Source organism: Pipistrellus kuhlii, unplaced genomic scaffold (assembly GCF_014108245.1).
Source record: "Pipistrellus kuhlii isolate mPipKuh1 unplaced genomic scaffold, mPipKuh1.p scaffold_m20_p_14, whole genome shotgun sequence".
In the NCBI taxonomy this organism is placed as follows: Eukaryota; Metazoa; Chordata; class Mammalia; order Chiroptera; family Vespertilionidae; genus Pipistrellus; species Pipistrellus kuhlii.
Window position 1 is genome coordinate 11,327,264 of NW_023425449.1, and position 22,789 is coordinate 11,350,052.

At 35.8% G+C, this 22,789-nt stretch overlaps 1 protein-coding gene, 1 non-coding gene and 1 pseudogene across 8 annotated transcripts in view; 2 read left to right on the forward strand and 1 right to left on the reverse strand.

The window, feature by feature from the left end:
* Window positions 1-22,789, reverse strand: part of VPS13B (vacuolar protein sorting 13 homolog B) — a 513,325-nt gene that overhangs the window by 332,161 nt on the left and 158,375 nt on the right. The gene's annotated exons all lie outside the window — the stretch shown is intronic.
* Window positions 223-2,952, forward strand: LOC118718510 (annotated as a pseudogene).
* On the forward strand, window positions 7,081-7,215 carry LOC118718688. Its single transcript, XR_004987880.1, has one exon. It is a non-coding gene; the product is annotated as a U11 spliceosomal RNA (small nuclear RNA).

Genomic DNA, 22,789 nt, shown 5'->3' on the forward strand with positions numbered 1-22,789 from the left:
TACATAAATACTCATAGCAGCATTATACATAATAGTTTTAAAAAATGGGAACCACACAAGTGTCCATGAATTGTTGAATGGATAAACAAAATGTAGCATAGACATACAATGGAAAAGTATTTATCTATAAAAATGAATGGTGCATGCTCAAATACAGAAAAACCTTAAAAACCATGAAAGAAGCCAGTCACAGAAAATCATATACTGTATGATCCCCATTATATGAAATGGCCAGAACTGGCAAATCCTTACAGACAAAAAAGATTAGTGGATGTCAGAACCAAGGGTAAGGAAGGAGAAATAACTGCTAACAGATACACGGTTTTTCTAGGAGTAATGAAAATGTTCTGGAATGACTAGTAGCAAATGGTGATTGTTATACAACCTGGCAAAAACAGGGTGGGGCAAAAGTAGAATTACAGTTGTTTGTGTGGAAAAATAATACAGTAATTAATAAATAATACAAGCATAAACTCTAAGCTTCATGTACTCACAATTGTAAACCTACTTTTGCCCCACCCTGTATGCTAAGAATCACTACATTATGTGCTTCAAGGAATTTTATGGAATGTGAATCATCTCATTAAAAGTGCATTTGTCTTGGACAGGCGCCCTGGCAGCCTATGAGCAGGTCCAAAAGGGGCCCTAGAAGCTGAGAGGCAGAGCAGAGCTTGGCATGACCGAGAGGAAAGAGAGAAAGGACAAAGACACTGTGAAACGGCTGGTGACCAAGGGAACAAGCAAAAAGAACAGACGGAGAAGTGGCGTGGCCTGGGCAGGAGAACCCTGGCCCAGGCAGCCTGTGAGAAGACGCAGAGGAGGCAGTGGATGGAAGTGACTCCGAAGGAAAGCCTCCAAAACCCACAGGCAAAGAGGGGGGCATTCACCGGACACCGGAGGCACTCGGGGAGCACCGTGACATCCCCCAAGTCAGCAGGACGAAGCCCGCAGCCCCCACTCCACCCCCACCCCCTGCCGCCCTCTTCAGCTGGGTATGGAGTACACTGATAGAAACGAAAGGCCAAGTTTGGGTTTTGTTTGGTGTTTTTGGTATTTTCTAGAAACACTGTTTACCACCACCACCACCACCACCCCTTGTATTTTCTGTGGAGCCAGTGCTTCTCAGGAGGGCGCCCTCATTCTGGAACTTGGTTAGAGTAAGCCATGCTTTCATTCTAGTTTCTCAGTAGCACTGAAGATGGACCTTCTCCGTTAGGACTGGAAATTACTGAGAGCTCCCCCGGAGGCTAAGGTTATTTCTGTGTGAGTGCCATGTGAGTGTTCGCGCACTCCAGGCGCATCTAACTCATGGGGACAGCCGCCAGCTCTCTGCCTGGAGGAAACTGCCCTGAGGGGAGGAGAGGTCGCAAGTGCAGCCACCTGGCCAGAGAGAAAAACCGCCAGAGCAAGGATGGGATGAACGCCTTGCCCCTTTCTGAGCTGAGCTGGTGGCTGGCATGCAGCCTGTTCCCCCAGTATCCCACTCCAGACAAGTCAAGTGGGCATTGCCATGGAAGGCAATGCCAGTCCAGCACTGCGTTCTCTGTAATGGCACCCAGACACTGCCTGCCTCCACAGCGTCACCCCTGGGCTCCCGGCAGCCCCCTAGGTGTGTCCAGAGTTGGCACAGACACAGAACCTGTTTGGCATTCCTGGCCTAGGGACACCTCAAGGTGATGGGACCAGGGCAGAACCCCAGCGCAGACAGGCGTGTGTGCAGTCTGAGGGGAGGCCCGGGTCCCAGTGCCGGAGAGCCAGGGTCTTTGAGGCTCTGCATGTCCCCACCCATCAGACTGCATATGCTCTTTTGACATAAATCTGGGAGGGGAGTGAGGGGGAAATTCAGAAGAGAAAAAATCTAAGTGTTGGGTTCACAGCTGTCATATGTGAACTGCAGAAAAAAAACAAAACCAGTTACTAAATTTTAAAAAGTGCATTTGTGTTTATATACTTTATGTACTTATATACATGCATATAAGTACAACCAATGGACACAAAACTCTGGGGAGGGAGAGTATGTATGGGAGGGGGGGGAGCAATGTTAAAATATGTACACAGATAATAATTTAATTAAAAAAAATAAGCACAATATTTTTAGGCAAACACCAATTTCTATATTGGCCATGAGAATGGAATATTATCTCCTTTTTTTGTTTATCTTACAAAACTAATTCAGGATGTGAAAGGAAGCATAATCGTGATCACTTCATAAATCATTGTACATTACAGCTTTAACTCTTCAGAAGCGGAGAGAGGGAGCTGCCCGGATGAAATGCAGGCTAGCATTCTGACGTAATACACAGGCTGAGGTGCAAGAAGTTGTAAGTCAATCCTACCAACTAAACATTTTTATCCCTCTCTGATAAAAATTACTCAGATAGAACTTAAGGCAGAATATCGCATTTTTTGATTTATGTACTAGCTATAGAGATTTATAAATGAGGTTTTGCATTTCTACATATGTTTTTTTAATAAAAATATTAGCTCCACAAGGATGTATGAAATAAGAAAGAAGGCGTATTTATCAGTTTTGCCCTGGACTTTACCTCCAGCACCTAGAAAAGTACCTGCCACAAGGTAGAGGCTGGAGAAAAAAAAAAGTCAGAATAAATAGTAGGTAGGTTCTCAGGTTAGCTGGGAAAAGCCCATTTGTTCTAAACTATTGCAGATTATTTGAACAATCAGTGTTAGTAAGTTAGTATCAATACTGAGTCCTATGAAGCACACAGAGCTGGAAATAGGATGGAGGACAGGGAGCAAAAGAGAAATTACCACTTTTTCAAAGCTTTGCACAGAATTTTCAAACAGGCAAAATTTGCCATGTATACTCCTGTTCCACTTTACAGTGATACTTCTCCAAGGACCCAGAATCAGTACAGATTCCTGAACAGCATGCTGAGACAACACAAGCAAGTCCGCCACCCATGTGCCAATGCACGTGCCGATGAGTAACGGTTCACTCACATACATGTCGGGAAAAAATGATGGGAGAAGCAAAATGCAAGGTGATTGCAAAAGGGGACCCAGGGATGAAGTCAATTGGAAAATACAATTTAATATACTTTTTTCTGTAATTGAATGCAAATTCTTCATGAGTTCCTAAATTCTTCTATTTCTCAAATATCAGCAGTCTACATAACAAGGTTTAAAAATTCTATTTTATGTCAAGGGGAAATGAAACAGGACTTTCCCAAAGTGATATCCAGTGTTCAAACAATTCTAGCCACTTAACTACACCTGAGGCTGTCATCCCCATGTAGTAAAAAAACAAAACAAACAAAAAAAATAAAACCACAGTATTATGGTATGCAGCGAGAGTTCTTTTGAATACTGTCTTTGTTTTACAACAACTCATTTTCTCAAAAAATATTATTAGGTGAGAAAAAGAATTCACATCCAGCCGAAACCGGTTTGGCTCAGTGGATAGAGCGTCAGTCTATGGACTGAAAGGTCCCAGGTTCGATTCCGGTCAAGGACATGTACATTGGTTGCGGGCACATCCCCTGTAGGGGGTGTGCAAGAGGCCGCTGGTCGATGTTTCTCTCTCATCGACGACGTTTCTAGCTCTCTATCTCTCTCCCTTCCTCTCTGTAAAAAATCAATTAAAAATATATTTTAAAAAAAAAAAAGAAAAAAGAATTCACATCCAAATCTGAAAACTAAAAAATCCTGTACAAACAAATCAATATATAAAGACAGTCTTCAGGTTGCATCAGACTTGACGTAAGTCTTTCATGGTCGCCATCTCCCATTTATTTATTAAAAAAAAAAAAAAAAAAAAAAGTTCCGTCATTTCAACGTATGTACATATGTGCTTTATGGGTTTTTTTTTGTTTTTTGTTTTTAATTTATTTACCACAAGTAAAGGTCAGGGATTGTTATCTTTCTTTTAATTTTTTTTTTTTTTTTTTTTACCGTTTCACTTCATTACTGCTGTGTATGTGCTCCATGTGAGTGTCGTAGGTGCTTACGTAGGTGGGTCCCGACTTACTGCAAAAGTCACATTACATTGCGCAGTAGGAAGGGATCTCCCATGTAACCGGAGGACCTACTGTATTTAAAAGTAGTCAAGCTGCTAAAGACAAAGGTAAATTAAGAAATTACAGACATTCTCCATATTAGACAAGTTGTTTTAAAAGTCTTTTCAGATATGCCAGAAATTAAATGTGCTGAGTAAATTTTTTAAAATGTTCTCAAAATATTATTTGCACATCTTTTCAATTAAAATTTTAGAGAAAGGAGAAGAAAAACAAATGTGAAAATATTTTCACAAAAAAATTTAATCTTGAAAGTCTCATTTACTTTATTATAATGAACACTTAAAGTACTTCACCAGTAAATGTGCATATAAGTTATATGATTACATTATACCAAAAAATGCCCAAATGACTCAGCCAAGCTTGAACTTCATGAATGTTATATAGGTGATAAAACAGAATCATCTATTAATTTAACATCAACTTAGTTGAAATTATATTTAGAGGTAATGTTCTGTTAAAGCTAAAGAGATATTTTCATATTATACTCAATTTACAAGACACAGCCATTAAAAATAACACAAAAGTTCTAATATATAAGTGTGCAGACAATTAGTCTGATACTGAGTTGACTCAGAACAGATCCCCATAAATCACTGAAATTTGGCAATATATTACTTCTGTTTAATTTTAGCCTGGGAGACAACTAATGAGAAAAGTGTGCTTTACTTCTCTGCTCACTGCCAAAATGGTTCACTTATCCACATTCCACTCAGGCCTCACCAATTAGTTAAACCAAGGCACCATAGCCATTTTTAGTTACATCTTAAAAGCTAAAAAATGAGAACTAAAATAAGGGACAGAGACCAAAGTTTGCAGAGCATTAAAATTACACATACATTCTTCTTGTCAGCTACAGAAACCTTGTCAACTAATGATACTGTCTTATAATATCCAACTAATAAATAGTAAAAAGTACCTGGCATTTATCTTGAACAAATGAATGAGACATAAAAAACACAGCCAATAATATACATCTAAAACTTACTATTTTTCTATTATGTTACTACAGCAAAGTAAGAACATTTTTAGATTTGTTTAGCTCTTAAGAAAGCAGTTGCTAATCTTACTTCTAAGAATAATTTCAAGAATTCTGGCTAAACAGTTCAGTAAACAAAAAAGGAAGGATCAATACTTCATAAACAAAGGTGGGTAATAAAGTCAAGATGAGTAATCACAGTCTAGGAAGTGACAGAGCAGGTTGAGCTACTGGCTACTAGCAACTTTATCCAAGGTAATTGTCAAATTTAATGTAAATGAAACAAGAATTTTAGGTATGTGCGTATGGTCATGTTGCTTACTAACAATTAATTTCCCTTCCCTTTTAACACAGAGAATCATAAAAGAACTCTATTCTATCATAACAATAACAATCACCCATACAACCTATCAAAGCTTTTCAACATTCATCAGACAGCGGTTCCAAAGAAAACTAATGAACAAAAACTGTAAAAGTGAAAGGACCCATATAAGAGAAAGCGAAAAAATAGCTTTCATTCTTGGCACAGCAGCAGGAAGAGAAAGCTGACAAGAAGAAAACAACTGAACTTTTAACAAATATTGAAATGTTGGGGGCTGGCATGACAGTTTCGGACCTCTGAGAATCCTAGACAGAGGGAATCCACCCGCCTGCCATCACTTTTCAACAGGCCTCCAACAAACACTCTTAAGACTGATGGGTGGGACGAGACTGAAGATAAGAAAAGTCCCACCAAGATGTGGTCTGTGGAGCTTAATAAAGTCTGAGGGCAAAGAGCTAAAAGAAATCCCACAGGCACTCTGAACTTTTCAGTGGGCATCAAGCAGGCAATCTATGACTAGGAGAAGAGAAGAGGCACTAAAAGAGGTTCCATGTAAGAACAGGTGAACATGGCTTGCTGAAGTCTGTGGGGTAGGTCAGGAGAACTGAGGGGAAATCCCAAACCATACCAAAGAAATATTCTGATCCTGCTCTCAAACAAAACAAACTGCAGTAAACATAAGTACAGCAAGAACTGGACACAGCTCAACTACAGGGCAGAAAGCAAAGCCCAGAACCAATGCAACCACTCCATTAACATGACAGAAAGAGGCTTGTCTTTTTGGAGGGCATAAACTTATTTAACTAAGTTCTCTTAATCCTTTTACACATAATGTTTGCCATTCAATTTTCAAAAATGATGAAACACACAGAACCACGAGAAGAAATGACTCATTAACAAAAGCAAGAACAGTCACAAGCACTAGTCCCAAAGGTAGGGGGTGTGCAGATACCAGAATTACCAAACAGGGACCTTAAACAACTATGGTCCTTTCAGAACACAGTGAAAACATGCACGAGCTGAAGGGTAATTGCAGCAGACAGATTAAAAAATAGTAAAAAGAGCCAAGTGGAAATATTAGTATTGTTAAAATATAATATCAGAGGTGAAGAATTATTTCAAAAATCCTTTCCAAAACTGAAGAATAGTATCAACTGACAGATGAAAAAAGCTTAGCAAATCCCAATAATAAATAAAAGAAAAACCAGATCTATACACATAATAATCAAATTGCAAAAAAATCAAAAGGAAAATATTTGAAATCACCCCAAGAAAAAAAGACAATACATATAAGGTTACCATGGGAAGGATAATGTGTCATGAAAAACAATAGTGGCTAGAACAGTGTTTTTCAACCGCTGTTCCGCGGCACACTAGTGATGTTGCCTGGTGTGCCGTAGGTGCAGACAAGACAAGAATTTTATAATTTTTCACTATTTTGTTTACTTAATATTTCATAATAAAGTAATTATAAAATACTTTCTTTGTGTTTATTTGATTCCTATTCAAGAGAATTACGTTATATATAGTCAATATAGGCACAGAGTTAAATTTTTTAACATTTTCTAATGGTGGTGTGCCTCGTGATTTTTTTCATGAAACAAGTGTGCCTTTGCCCAAAAAAGGTTGAAAAACACTGGGCTAGAAGGTAACGGGATGATATTTTTAAAGTGCTGAAAGAAGAAAAGACAACCTAGATTTCTATATCCATTGAAAGTATTCTTTAAAAATTAAGACAAAAAAAAAAGGGCTTCTGTTGTGAGTGGCACAGGTAGAGCAGAGATTGATTGCTCTACATGCAGAATCCACATCAAGAGATTTGGGAAGCATAGTTTTTGGTATTTGGGCAGCTGGTGATCGTTGGTTCTGGTGCCCAAAAAGAAAAAATTAACACAAAATAAGAACAAAACAGTCTCCAAAGACTTGCACTCCTAGAAATGATTGGGAAAGTGCTAGGCTGAAAGAAAATTATACCACATATTGTAGAAGCTCCATTCTGGAAAAGGAATGAAGGGTACCAGAAAGAGTAAATATGTTGGTATATAAAGAGAACATCTTAAAAATATTATATCTATATATCTATACTTAAATATAGACATATAGATATGTATACAGTTGCTATTATACGCACATAGACCTCTTTAAGTCTCTTTAAAAACACTCTTGACTGTTTAAGGTAGAAGTGATAACAATGCAATGTGGAGTTCAGACAGCACACAGAAGTAAGACATATATCCATTGAGCACAAAGAACAGGATGGTGGTAACTGGAAGTAAAATTATGTAACGGGGCATTTATTTTATTTTTCAGCTTATCGTAGATTCCCTCGCTGTCCTCTGGTTTGCCAATGATCCTTTCAAGCCCAATTCAAACCATACTAAAACATTTAATAAATATCTATTTATGTACATGTGTACTTCTTTCTATCCATCTAACTTCTCTGCACAGCCTTGATTCAAATTAGCCATTAAGACTTCCTACACAGACCTTTTCATTCTCTGGCCCACTGCAATACTAGGTATTTATTATGAGAGCTCATTAGCACTCACGTCAGCCACTGACAATTCAAATTCTCAGTTGAGAATAGGATGGCGGAAGAGGTTATGAGTGCTTTAGGAAACTACTGAATGTGTGAAATAGTGACACATCCTACTGCTTTACAATATTCAGCACCCATCTGTGCTCCTGGCCATGAATTCAAAGGGAATCAACTCATCCGGGTTGCATGTTTTTCTCCAGTCCAGTTCAGGAACAGAGAAAGAATTTGATTTTTATCAAGATTGTGTTTTGTTTCTTTTATTTTTCCAGCTGTTGTTTTCCATTTTTCTCCCCAGTACAAATTCAAGTTAATAATTGGTCTCCTATCTGATGGCTCGTGTGTCTTCTTCTCAATTGGCACAGATACACAAATGAGATTTAATGGTAACCTCAGTCCAGAAGAGTCAGTAATTAATAGTTTGTAGTTTTTCTAAGGTTTGTTCTCCAACTTTATGTTCTTAATGACATAAAATACTGAAACCATAAAGGTAATTATAGACAGCTTTGACAATAAAAAGCTTAGAACTTCTAGATGATAAAAACATAACATAAAAAAATTAAAGGCAAAAGGTAAACTAGGAGAAAATATTAGAAAATACATAATAGCCAAAACCGGTTTGGCTCAGTGGTAGAGCATCAGTCTGCGGACTGAAAGGTCCCAGGTTTGATTCAGGTTAAGGGCATGTACATTGGTTGCGGGCACATCCCCGGTAGGGGGCGTGCAAGAGGCAGCTGGTCGATGTTTCTCTCTCATGGACGTTTCTAGCTCTCTCTCTCTCTCCCTTCCTCCTCTCTGTAAAATATCAATAAAATATATATTTTTAAAAAATAAAATACATAATAAAGATAATATTCACAACAAAGGAAGACCTTCTAAAAATTACTAAGAAAAACATATATATAACCAAACAGAAAAATGGATATTAATATTAATAAACAAATCACAAAATAAATAGAACTGGCCTTCACTAGCAGTAAAAAAAACCCCTCAAGGTTAAACAATAAGAAGGTTAAACAACCTTCTAGCCACTATTGTTTCTCATGATATGTTATCCTTCCCATAGTAACCTTTTTCAGTGACAGATTAGCACAAGTTTAAATGAATGAAATTCTATTACTGATAAAGTTCTGAAGGATGAAGCACATTCAAGTTCTGCTAAAAGAAATGGGAATTGGTAAAGGCCACTTGGGAATTAACTATAAAATTTTAAATGTACATACTCACTGATCCAGCTATTTTAGTTCTTGGAATCCTATAATAATACCTTAGATGCTATCAATTATATAAACACAAAGATGCTCATCTGTAGCTTACAGTAACAAAAATATGTGAGTAACATCAATATCCACAGTCAAATTATGGTAATTTTTTATGGGAACACCATTCAGCCAGCTATTAAACGATAAGGCATGGATGTATGTAATGACACAAAAATAAGTGCAGAATAGTACATTTAAAGTGAAAAAGGGGTGCAAACACAAGAGTATTTCACAGAAATTTCAGGTATTACATATATATATGTGTGTGTGTGTGTGTGTGTGTGTGTGTGTGTGTGTGTATTTTAAAAATATATGTGATATGTCTGAATTATGTGCGTGAGTACACATAGGCTATACTATAGAAAATATGAACTATAATAAGTGTACAAACCATGCTGTATACAAACCAAGGTAGAACAATCATACCGCTTCATAATTTAAATATATTATTATATTACTTACACTCTAAACTACATCTAAACTCAGAAACTACATCACCATTTTTATGATCAATTTTGAATTTCAATGAAACCTTTGATTCATGGAAGAAACAAATGCTTGATTCACTACAAGTAAAACAATTCAGAAAATTACCAGATCTCATAAAAGTCTCTCTTGGATTTAATCTTCAACTTGTCTCCTTTGTTTATTCAGGATTTTTAATATTCAGAATCTCTACCCCACACTGCACCAAATTAGTATGAGTGAAACTAGGATCCACTAGCTAAAAATTAAGTTTCAAAACCAATTCTTCAATTTAAACTAAATTTAGTTATGTATGACTGAATAACATCAAAATATAAATTATAAATCAATCATTATAAAATTTATTCCCAATTGATTCATTCACCTCAATAAAATCTTTCCTATTGCCCAATATTATGGTTTTAATCTCAATTATTCTTCATCTCTTTCATAAATAAGCTCAAAACTCCAAAATATATCTAAATTGCATTAGCATATACTAAATAACTTAGGCTATAAAAGCTGTCCATGACACTGTAAATAATATGATAGAATTCACTTTGAATTATGCATAAAATATGAATTTATATACAATAACTTGGAATAATACAGTATTTAGTTGGGTTTAATTTAAAGCCAATACTGATAATATCTGTTTTGAAATTCAAAATAATTTTTAATATTAAATGTATTTTATTATATTTAATTATTAAGTATATAAATATATATTCAGTTATTAAGGATATGTTTTTTTTAGTTGTAAAATACTTATTGTTGAAAGTATTGCATATATCTCCTTCTTTCCCCCATTGACCCCTTCCAGCCCATTCCCACACCCTGCCCCAGGCTTTCACCACCCTATTGTGTGTGTCCATTGTCCTTTGAGACAGCATGGAGGGACCTGGAGAGTATTATGCTAAGCAAAATAAGCCAGTCAGAGAAAGAAAAGTATCACATGATCTCACTCATCTGTGGAACCTAATGAGCAAAATAAACTGATGAACAAAACAGAGCCAGAGACATAAAAGCATGGAAAAGACTGTGGAATCTCAAAGGGAAGGCAAGAATGGGTGGATGGGTGGGAAGGGATTCACCAAAGAACGTATATGCATACTAAAGGCTGGATGCATAAAATTCGTACAAGGGGCTTGGCCCTCACAGCCCTGGCTTCATCCAGAAGGTCATCCAGAAGGACATATGGAAAACGTCCAGAAGCTGGTTCGGCTATCTGGTTTAATTGGTATATTATGCTTGTATTATTATAGATACGCATAACCTGATTTAGCCTTTTAATTTTAACTATATGAAGTTATTTACATCTGGCTTACATTTTAAGCACAGAGTGAAGGATCATATGCATGTATTTCCTTTTATAGATTGTAATAAACTTAAAAATGATTTTAATATAATGATTCTTTTGCTGTTGTTAATCCTCACTTGAGGATATTTTCCCATTAGTTTTTAGAGAGAGGGGGGAAAAGAGGGATGGGAGAGAGAGAGAAGGAGAGAAACATCCCTGTGAGAGACACATCAATTGGTTGCCTCCTTCACGCACCCAGATAAGGGCCAGGGACTGAACCTACAACCCAAGTATGTACCCTTGCCCTGGAATCAAACCCGAGACTCTTTTCTTTTATCATTTAAAGTTTTACATACGTCTCCTTTTTCCCCAATTGACCCACAACCCCCTCCCTCTAGCCCTCCCCACCCCAGACAAGCTGCTACTGCCTCAGCCAAGACTCTTTAACGGATGAGTCAAACCAGTTAGGTCACTATAATGATTCTTAAAATTAACTAGATTAAGAATCTTCAGTCACCCACAGTAAATATTATGTAGTTTTTAAATTCTATAGACCAGTCAAGGTTGGAAAAGATCCTTTCAGAATCATGATAATATTCAACAGACTAACTGGGAGGCAGAGTACACATTTTGATTTAAAAATCCTAGAATACTAAAATTTTTATTAATAATAATAAATCTTAACTTGGAAATTAAAAGCAAAGCTCTTTTGATCAAGACCAGACAAGCATGTATTTTTTGATAGTTAACATCATTAGTTCTCATTTCATCTAGGATCTTGTGCAATAAATCAGAAGATAGATTTCTAGCATTCCTAAGTAAGGATACTGCTATCCATCAGTCATCCTCTACAGCCAAGTAATCTCTTTCAATTTTTCTGAAATTAAGGCAGCTGTTTTTATACAAGAACTCTTAGATCACCATTTCCAGACATAAACAAAAATGTTTAGAAAATTGCTCTCCTGCAAGTACCAAACCAACAAAACAAAACAAAAACCAATATATATGTTTTTCACTAAGTAACCTGAAACTAAAATGATTTCTTCTCCTAATTTGGATTGCCTTTTGAGAAAAAAGCTCAAGACTGAGAGACAAAAAACAAATCTGCATATTTACTTTAGCCAACCTATCATTTTCCAAAAATACTTACTAGAGCACTTTAATAATTACCTAGATTCTTATTCTATTTACACCACATAGAACACTGTAAAGAATAGCAGGTCTCTGAAACATGCAAAAGCTTTATTCTACCAGACTCAGTTTTCATATCTTTCCTCTGTAACATAGGCATAAAACACTATAAGATACATGTAAAACTGAAAAGCAGGCAACAGTAAACCTTGCACAGAGCTCCCAAGGTTACAAAGCTTATATGTATGTTAGGATGAGTTGATAAAGTAGAGGCTTTAAAATTCAGAGTTCCAATATTAAATCAAATTCATACACTTAAAGAAGTGAGTTATTACCATTCCTGGATTAAATATATATTCTTCTGGAATATATAATATTAACATGAAACAAGTATATAAAACAACAAAAATAATTAATAAATAATTGCTATAGTTATTAAAACCAATCACAATTATAAAGCATATTAATTCCATACTATCTTATTACTTTAAAAATAATGGAGTTTATGCCTTGGGTGGTTGCTCAGTGTTTAGAGTATTGTCCCATAGACCACGTGGTCTCAGATTCAAATTCCAGTCAAGGGCACATACCCTGGTTGCAGGTTCCCCAGTCCTGGTAGGGGTGCATGAGAGGCAACCAATCTATGTGTCTCTCTCACGTGGATCTATCTTGCTCTCTCTCCCTCTCTCTCTCTTTCTCTGTCTCCTCTCACTCTCCCCCACTTCCACTAAAAAAATAATGGAGCTTTGGCAAGGTGTCTACACAGGTCCTTTGCCTATTTTCTAATTGGATTGTCTGTCTTCCTAATGTTGAACTGTGCAAGTTCTTAATATATTTGGGGAATTAATCCCTTATCAGATGTATCATTGCTAAATATGTTCTCCCATATAGTGAGCTCTCTTTTCAAACCATCCTATCTAATAATGAGGGAATATGCTAATTGACCATCATTGTATCACAAAGATGGCGGCATCCACAGCTGAGGCCAAGTTCCCATAAGGAACTTTACTGAGCAATCAGCAGGGACCTGAGACTACACTCTACCCCACACACACACACCTGGTAGGGCTTGAAAAGGGAATTCAGGCCAGGCCCCCCACCCTGGCATCAGGCTGGGGGACCTCAGGCCGCACCCCCACCACAGTGCCAGGCCAGGAGACCTCAGGCATGCCCCCCGGCCTGGCACAGGGCCAGGGGACTTGAGGCTCTGCCCCCTGCCTGGCAGGGCTTGACAAGGGTGGGACTGGCCAGGTCTGGATCTAGCCCAATTGGAAGGGGGGAGGAGGTATGGCCAGGTCTGGGTCTCATTTTCGATTTTGAGGTGCATGTGGGTGGGCAGGGACTTGACTCTGGGTCCCATAGTGAGCCCCAGATTCTGACAAGAGAAAGGTTTTCATATAAATTATAGTAATTTTCTTTCATCTCTGACACTTTTATTACAGAGAAAGGGCAAATAGCAATATTAAATTATTTCCTATAATTAATCCTCTTTTAATGTGCACGAATTTCGTGCACCGGGACACTACTAAAAGGATGGTTTCTTTTGCTGTGAAGAAGCTTTTTAGCCTGATGTAGTCCCATTTGTTTATCTTTTCCTGAGTTTCCCTTGCCCTCAGTCATTATTGGCAAAAATATTGTATGAGATTTTACTGCCTAAGTTTTCTCGGATTTTTATGGTTTCATGATTTACATTTAACTCTTTTATCTATTTTTAATTCATTCTTGTGTAAAGTATAAGTTGGTGGTCTGCTTTTATTTTTTTACATGTGCCTCTAATTTTTCCAGCACCATTTATCGAAGAGACTGATTTTATTCCATTGAACACAAAGGACCTGAATAGACACTTCTCCAGAGAGGACATACTTATGGACAGGAAGATGCTCCAACCAACCAAGGCCAACAGATATGAAAATACCCAAGGTCACTAAATCATCAGAGAGATGTAAATAATATGAAATATTTGAAATAATCTAGATCTCCAAAAAATGAGGACTAGCTAAAAAAGTGTTGATGTGTAAAAGTGACAAAATATTTTAATCTTTAGAATGGTGTTATGAAGATTCTGGTAGTGGGAAAACTCTTATACCATAAATAGATTTTCTAAATATAATTTAATATAAGATAAAATAAATACCAGGAGGGAAAACTAGAAGAATATATGTTTAAAAATTTAAGTGGCATGTTTTGGGTGATGGGTTAATCTTTTATATACTTGACAGGTTTTTAACTTTCTAAATTATACTGGATGAAAATATAATTATTTTATAATAAAAAACTAAGACACAACATATGTAAATATATAAAGATGCACTGTGTTTAGGTGATAAATCAGGTTATGTTATTCCTCTGCTTAAATATTGCCTACCCAACCTACTTCACATTACATCTAAACTTCTTCACAGTCCATAAAGCCATGCCCCATCTGACTCTCTCCTCTCTTTGCCATCTCCCTGCCAGCACTCTCTCCCAGTGATTATCCTCCAACTATCCTTGAACACCTCAAATTCTTTGCTGTCCCTTCAGTCACCTATCTGTCATCCACACGGAGGCCTGTCTCCGACTACCCCGTCAAACAATACTTTTCTACTATAGTTTTTATCACAGTATTGTTGTCTCTTACTATTTAACATTATGATTGCATAATCTTTTATTTACTTAATACTTACTCCTCAGATGGAACCATCTCTACTGTATATATGTATACAAAATGCCAAGTACAGTGTTTGACGCATGGAAAACAACGTAGTGAATGAATATATGACTAAATGATTGCATTTCTCTTTTATCTTTTAAGCACTTATTATAAAGTACAGCTTCAATTCATACAAAAGCAATTATTTGAAAATGTGCTCTAAATCAAAGAACACTTCAAATACTACTCAATACAAGATACATTTTTGCCCAGCTGGCATGGCTCAGTGGTTGAGCATCGACCTATGAACCAGGAGGTCACTGTTCGATTTTCAGTCAGGGTACATGCCCAGGTTGTGGGCTTGATCCCCAGTCGGGACATATAGGAGGCAGCTGATCAACGTTTCTCTCTCACCATTGATGTTTCTATCTCTCTCTCCTTCTTCCTTCCTCTCTGAAATCATTTTTAAAATACATATATTTTTTAAAAGATACATTTTAATTTTTGATAACAAATAGATCCATTTCCTGACCTGATTTCCAATATTCTAATGTGACACTACCTCATGTATGCTGTTTGTTATGCCTTTTATCTGATCACATAATATAGGATAATTAGTGATAATTGTATAGTCAACAAAAAAAAAGTAGGAAGAAAAAAGTAATTTTAGTTAATATGGACATTTTGCTATAGATGAAACATCTAATATTTAAGGACTTAAACCCCAGTTATTTCAACACATATGTCTACACCGTAGCAAAATAAAGCTGGTCTCTAAGAACAAGTATATTTTCTAAAGATTTAATTTGCACAGTCTATATACACATTTTCTTTAATATCTTATCGTGAGCCTATCTGTGTGTGTGTGTGTGTGTGAGCGTACATGCATATATAGAATCTTTCCCTGATCCACTTGAGAATACATTTGGATACATCTTTTACCTTATATGTCAGTGTGTATTTCCTAAGAACAAATACATGTTCTTACATGAATATTGCGTTTTTGAGCAAATGTGAATTTTTTAATCTTTCCTAACATTGAAAACTAAAATAGAAGGTGTGTCTCACAAAGTCTTTTAATATTCCTGGAAAGAAGAGTTATTTCCATTACAAATAAAAAGAAAACGCAACATCACTAAAAATGAAGAAAGTATTGCTCGGTCCATTTCTTTTAAAACATGTGATTTTCATTACTAAGAATTTTTCAGTCCTTGCCAGTAATCACATAAGAGATTCAAATTAATTTAGAAAGTTCTTCACTCCCAGATGAATAATAATCAATGTTTACAACCCTTGACAAAGTAAACCAATTGATTACACATCCACCCTCCCAACGGCCAGAGCCGGCCAAGTCCAGGCAATAAACTGCCAAAGCACAAATGCTTACCCTCCAGGATGGTGACGGAACATGGAAGGATAACAGGAATTCTTTACAGGAATCTCAGCAGAGTTCATCTGAATGTGGCATACCCTAAGCCTCATTCTCTCCATTTTAAAGATGAAAGGGTGAAGGGGGCCGAATAGATGGTGACAGAGATGATTGGACTTTGAGTGGTGGGCACACAATGCAATATAAAGATCATATATCACACAAATGTATACCTGAAACCATAGGATCCTAATAAGCAATGTTACCTCAATAAATTTAATTAAAAAAAAAAAAAAGATGAAAGAGTTTTGCATCAGGACAAGATAGAGTACTAGGACCAGATTTCCCTTTCCCATGTGAAACCACCAAAATATTGAGAGAATATATGAAACTGATGTATACCAGACCCTGGAAATCAGGCAACAAAGCACTGCAGATCCCGAAATTTGAAAAGCAAATGAGGTGTGCCTACAATTGTCCCAGCTTCCTGCCTTGAGATAACTTCCAGGATACAGTGCAGAGAGAGGAACCTAGTAAAACCCAGCACTCCCAAGTAGAGGAGACAGAGCTTAGAGAACAAGGAAACCAGAATAGCTAGAATTCTCGGGAAAGAGTACCAAAAAGACAAGACCTGCAAAGAGAGAGAACACCACAGATCTTTAAAGGGTCTTGTCAAGTAATCAACAGAGGGAAGAGGAATGAATATACAAATGGCCAATAGACACATGAAAAGCTGCTCAACATCATTAATCACTAGGAACATACAAATCAAAACCAGAAAGAAGTTCTAATTCATACCCATTAGGGTGGCTACTTTCAGGAAGGGGGGGGGGGGGGAATAAAAGGAGAACATAACAAAAGTTGGCAAGCATGAAGGAAAAATAGGAACCCTAGTACAAAATAGAAGTACAAAATAGTTCACCTGCTGTGGCAACAGCTTGGACCTTACTAAAAGCCTAAATGTAAAGTGTGTTATAATTTATGTTTCCTGAAAGCAAATTATTTCCATTGTGATTGGTAAACAGAACAATGATATCTGCCGATATACAACCAAAAGTCTGCTTTATGGTGTGCCGGCTCAGATGCAGTTTCCTGGGCACATTTTGAAACTATCTGCTTCCTCACAACTAAAGAGAGAGAGCTGGCAACATATGATGATCTCAAGGGAGAGGCTGAAAAACCCATAGAATAACTTTGCTTTCATTCAAGCAGTCAGTCACTGGCTCCAAGGCTTCATGAATCACTACACCTTCCACATGTTAAGCTACGTGAAGAAGACCAGAGTGCAGAAGAAGATGCTAAGACATACACCTTATGTTTTTAAAAAAATAATGAAAAAGTCTATACATAGGTTCATTTATTTTCATGTTGATAAAACCAATGATGAAAGCAAATTTATCAAAGACCTACATCTCAAAAAAATCATGAGCTGTCCTGACAGGCTGATTTAAGGCTGTTCTGACAGGCTGATTACAACTGTCAGAGATTTAGCTGTGCTAGCATTTTTACTAAAACTGCTGTAGTTTTCTTAATATTCTGATTTCAAAGTTTCATTTGCCTTGAGTAACTGCTTCTCTTGTCCCTTAATTTTATGTGTCATATTCAAGAATGCATTTTCAGGAATGCATGCATGGCATTATGAGAGAAATGCTTGTATTGCAGAATGCCTTCATAATCAAACAATCAATTTCTCTCTCTCTCTCTGTCTCTCTCTGTCTCTGTCTCTCTCTCTCTCCTCTCTCCCTCTCTCAAATCAATAAAAGCATGTAAAAATGTTCTGGTATAAAATAACATTGATGCTTAAAAGCAACATTTTCATAAAAGTCAGAATATTAATTTTCTACCTAGGTTTTATTTTATATTTTGAATAATTGGTTCCTTAATATTATTTTTCATTAGCATATTTTAGTTCTTTTTATATTTGGCTTAAAATCAAAATATATGTTATATTCAGGATTATAGGTTCTATGTAATTTCTTTAAAAATTCATGTTGTAGATGGACCAAATATAGACTATAGGAAGCACAATAATGTGGGTAGCATAATGAATAAATTTTGTTTTTAGATAATAAAGCAATGTATATTACATGTGCTGAGTCCACATGTAATTTAAAAATGTAAATTTACTTTGCAAAATTACATTAAAAATTGACTGTATCGCTCAACCATTAATATTTGCAATAAAATTAAAGAAAAATGTAAGTATAGACTTAAATAAAATATGTCTAATTCAATACATAGATTAACCACATAGCAATAGGCAGCTTGCTCATTCTAATTGAAAAGTATGGCATCTAGATTATGAATCAACATACAGCCAAAGCATGCATTATTAGTACTTCATTACAAAGGAAAACTTTTTCTTTCAAAACATTGTGTTGTAAACTTGATATTGTATCTAAGACAATGGTGACTTCTTAATTAATGTAACATTGTATTGTTTCCTTTTTATTGAATACTAACTTCAAATTAGGACATTTTAAAAACTGTATCAACTTCATTTCATGAAACACAGGACTTATTAACATTTTAAAACAGGAAGGGCATAATTTGAGAATAATACATTTTGTTTTCTAATTATAATTTTTATGGATTTCTTCCTATAATTGTGGATCAGTGACAGAAATGTGTTCTCTTATCATAGTGGTATAAAACCAGAAATCAATCTCAAGAAAAAAACTAAAAAACACACAAAGACATGGAGGCTAAATATCATGTTATTAAACAATTGATGGGTTAATAATGAGATTTAAAAAATTAAGTTACCTTGAATCAAATGAAAATGAGAGCACAACAACCCAAAATCTATGGGACACAGTGAAAGCATTCCTAAGAGGGAAATTCATAGCATTACACACCTAATTACTTTTGTGCGTGCGAGCGTGCACACACACACACACATGCATATATGTGGATATATATATTAAAGTTTATAAATAATTCCAAGTTAATCCTGAGTATTGAAATGAGAATTTCATTTAAACTTTTTTAGATACTCTTGTGTATGGAATCAAACAAACATGGTGAAAGAATGACGAGAGAGAGAGAGAGGGGGGGGGGGGGGGGGGAGAGAGAGAGAGAGAGAGAGAGAGAGAGAGAGAGAGAGAGAGAGAATTGTTTGATTGTGAAGGCATTTTGCAATACAAGCATTTCTCTCATAATGCCACACATGCATTCCTGAAAAGTCTTGAACATGACACATAAAATTAAGGAACAAGAGAAGCAGTTACTCAAGACAAATGGTACTTTATAACCAGAATATTAAGAAAAACTACAGCAGTTTTAGTAAAAATGCTAGCACAGTTAAGTCTCTGGCAGTTGTAATCAGCATCCCTGTCAGGACAGCCTTATATCCTAGGGCTCATGAAAGAGAAACATCGATGTGAGAGAGAAACAGTGATCGATTGCCTTACATTCACACCCTGACCATGGATCAAACCTGAAACCTGGGTATGTGCCCTGATTGGAAATCAAGCCCATGAACCTTCAGTGCATGGGATGGTGTTCCAACCACCTGCACCACATTGGCCAAGACTAGACATGTATTTTTAAATCAGTTTATATACTATATTTACAACAGAAATGAAAACTAAATTGAACAAATATACTTAAATGTTTCTAAAATAATTTTAAAACAGGAAAATACCTACTTTACAATAATCTTATATAATTCAGAGAAAAATATAATCTCAAATATTATTCCTATAATATTATGTGTAAAATTCTATAAAGCTGCATCTGTATATTTATTATGTGCTTACCAAACCAAGTCCAGTCTCCTGCCATCTCCATTTATCCACCCCTCTACCCTTCCCCTATTCCCTCTGGTAAAGTTATCATGGTACATAAGCCTAAGAATTTGAAGTACTTAAACCAATTATTACCACAATAGGCAAGATCTGAAATTTCAAATCTTGTGGAAATATTAAGGGTTTAATAGAAAGGCATGTATACGCTTAGTAAAGATAATAGTCAAATTGAGGTCTTCCTTGGCTTTCCATGCCTGATACCAAGATCTGTATAATAATGACTGGGCACAAAAAGTAAATGGCAGGGAACAGCAGGCACCACAAGGTGGTGCTAATATCCTCTCATAACTGGCTGGATAGACCACTGCTGCCTACTAGTCTTCAGATGTGACCTGAGGTGAGATGCTCCAACTCACAGGGTGAATACCCAACTATAACATTCTCTGGTCTAAGAGAAAAAGAAAAACATAAACAATTTTGGAAGTATTTTATTGTTCATTGTAGGAAAAAAATGAACGTACAATTCTCTAGAATTATCATTTTGCTTGCATCTATATTTTTGTCCTCTAGTTATAACAATTTACATAAAAAGAGTTAAGTAACTCAATGAGCAATTGTCTTTACTGTCAGATGACACTGCTAATTTACAGTCAATTAAAAACTACCATCATGCACAAATCAAGACTTCCTTATCAACAGTGTTCTTATGTGGAACACCAATACAAGTGATAAAAAACAGTCTAGTGTTACGAAACCCATATTCATACTGCCAAAACGTTCCCCAGATTAACACTTTGACTCATTTCTGCATAAGTCCTCATCTTCTGAATGTAAGGACTCTTGGGGAAACATGTTACAGTTTCCCACAATTCAGGTTCTAAAGACACTAAACCAAGTGCTAGAGTCGTCCTCCCTTGAAGTGCTTTTATTCCTGTCAGACACACAGATGGAAGGATGGAATGACACAATGATGGATGGATGGATGGATGGATGGATGGATGGATGGATGGGTGGATGGATGAATGAATGGATGGATGGATGAAGGAAGGAAGAAAGAGAGGGAGGGAGGGAGGGAGGGAGGGAGGGAGGGGAAATTCCTATTGCATTTCTGGCTCCCATATTACAATAGCAAGTCAGAATAAAGAAAAAGTGAAAGTTGCTATAGAGAACTGATATGTATGCCCATTGCATACAGTATGCTTTATACACACACACACACACACACACACACACACACACTCGTTTATATAGGAAATAACATTTAATCCCACCCAAACACACACACACACACACACACACACAAAATCTCCATTTTACCAATGAACAAATTGTATTTTAGAGGTTAAAAAAAAAAAAAAGAGTTTCCCAAGGTCACATAATCAGCAAGAAAAATCTGATTTTAAAGCCTCTTTTCACTATTTTACAAAATAATCATGTTAATATTCATGAGGATAGCTGGTATATACTGAGTAGCAACTATGTGCCAAACAATGTGTTGAGCATTTTACATCTATTTCCTCAGTTAATCTACACAAAAATTCTAAAAATTGTATTATTATCTTCTTCACTACAATGACAAAACTGAGGCCCAGAGCAGTTGAGTGGCTTTCCCAAGAGTCCTACAACTATTAAGTGGTACAGGGATTCAAATCTAAGCAATGTGGCTACAATACCTCTGTCACTTAACCACATTAAATACACAACTATTTCCTTTGGGATTAAAATAAATGTATGTTTAATGAGGAGTAAAAAAATGGAAAAAACATTTAATTAAGCACATAAAATGAATAAAAATGCTGCAGCAGATATTGGAAAGAGACTTCAAAGGGCTTGAAATATAGATAGTAATACATAGTTATTTATTTACTTGAAAATATGTAAGTTATAAAAATAAAAACCAGACAGTAGTAAAGTAAAATGATCAATTATCAATGACTAATTAGCAAAATAAGATATTAGAAAAAGTAAAGTATGATTAATTACAAACAATAGCTGTTATAAGATTTAAAAAATAAGCAATCACTTCAAATATAGCAGGTTGGAAAAATTTCATGAATTGGGCCTCTACTGATTATATATAATGTTTATACAAAGAAAAAAGTATGTACAAAAGCTTGAATGTACTTTTTTTTCCATAATCCTCAAATCCTAGTGATAAGTGTCACTTAGTTTATGATATTTTCTATAATAAATATTTCAGAAAGCAAAAATAAATAAATAAATAAATAAATAAATAAATAAATAAATAAAACATCTGGATATTAAATTCATGGAGCACCAACCAAAAGGAAATTGACTGATTGTGAGAGAATGAAAAGGAAGAGATACAGCGATGAAAGAACTAATGAAGAAAAAGTTGAAGAAATTAAATCAATCAATTTGTAACCCATAAAACATTCAGCAGCAAGACTAGAGATTCTCTAATGCGTTCCCATTTTGTACATATTTGCACAGTACATGTATACACTAAAACTCATCATTTAAAATTATTTCATCTTTAAAAAAAACAGGTAAAGGTATTTAATTTCTAAAGGATAAAGGGAAAATGTGAAAAATAATCTATGCAGTGCTGCATGAAAAAATATACTATTTCATGTAACTACAGAACAATCCTATAAGAAGTTATTTTACAGACATCTTCACAGAAGTCTAGTGACTATGCCTAATTTATATTATACCTCAAAGTGCTAAAATTTCAATCCAGACTTCAATCTGAAAATTCCTTTTCACTGTTTATTATTAGGTCTCTATTTTCATAACAATACAACTTACAATGCAAGCAAGTACGGTTTCTGAAAATTATGGACAAAATTTCTTGGACCAGATACAATGAATGACATTATACCTGGTTTTAGAGCCATGATTCATACATTGCTTCACCTAACAAATACTTATTAGACACCAACTATACACCAAGCACTATTCTAGGCACTAAAGATAAAGTAGTTAATAGAGAGATAAACAAAAAAGGAAGCACATGAGAAAACATCAGTATAATTCAAAGAAT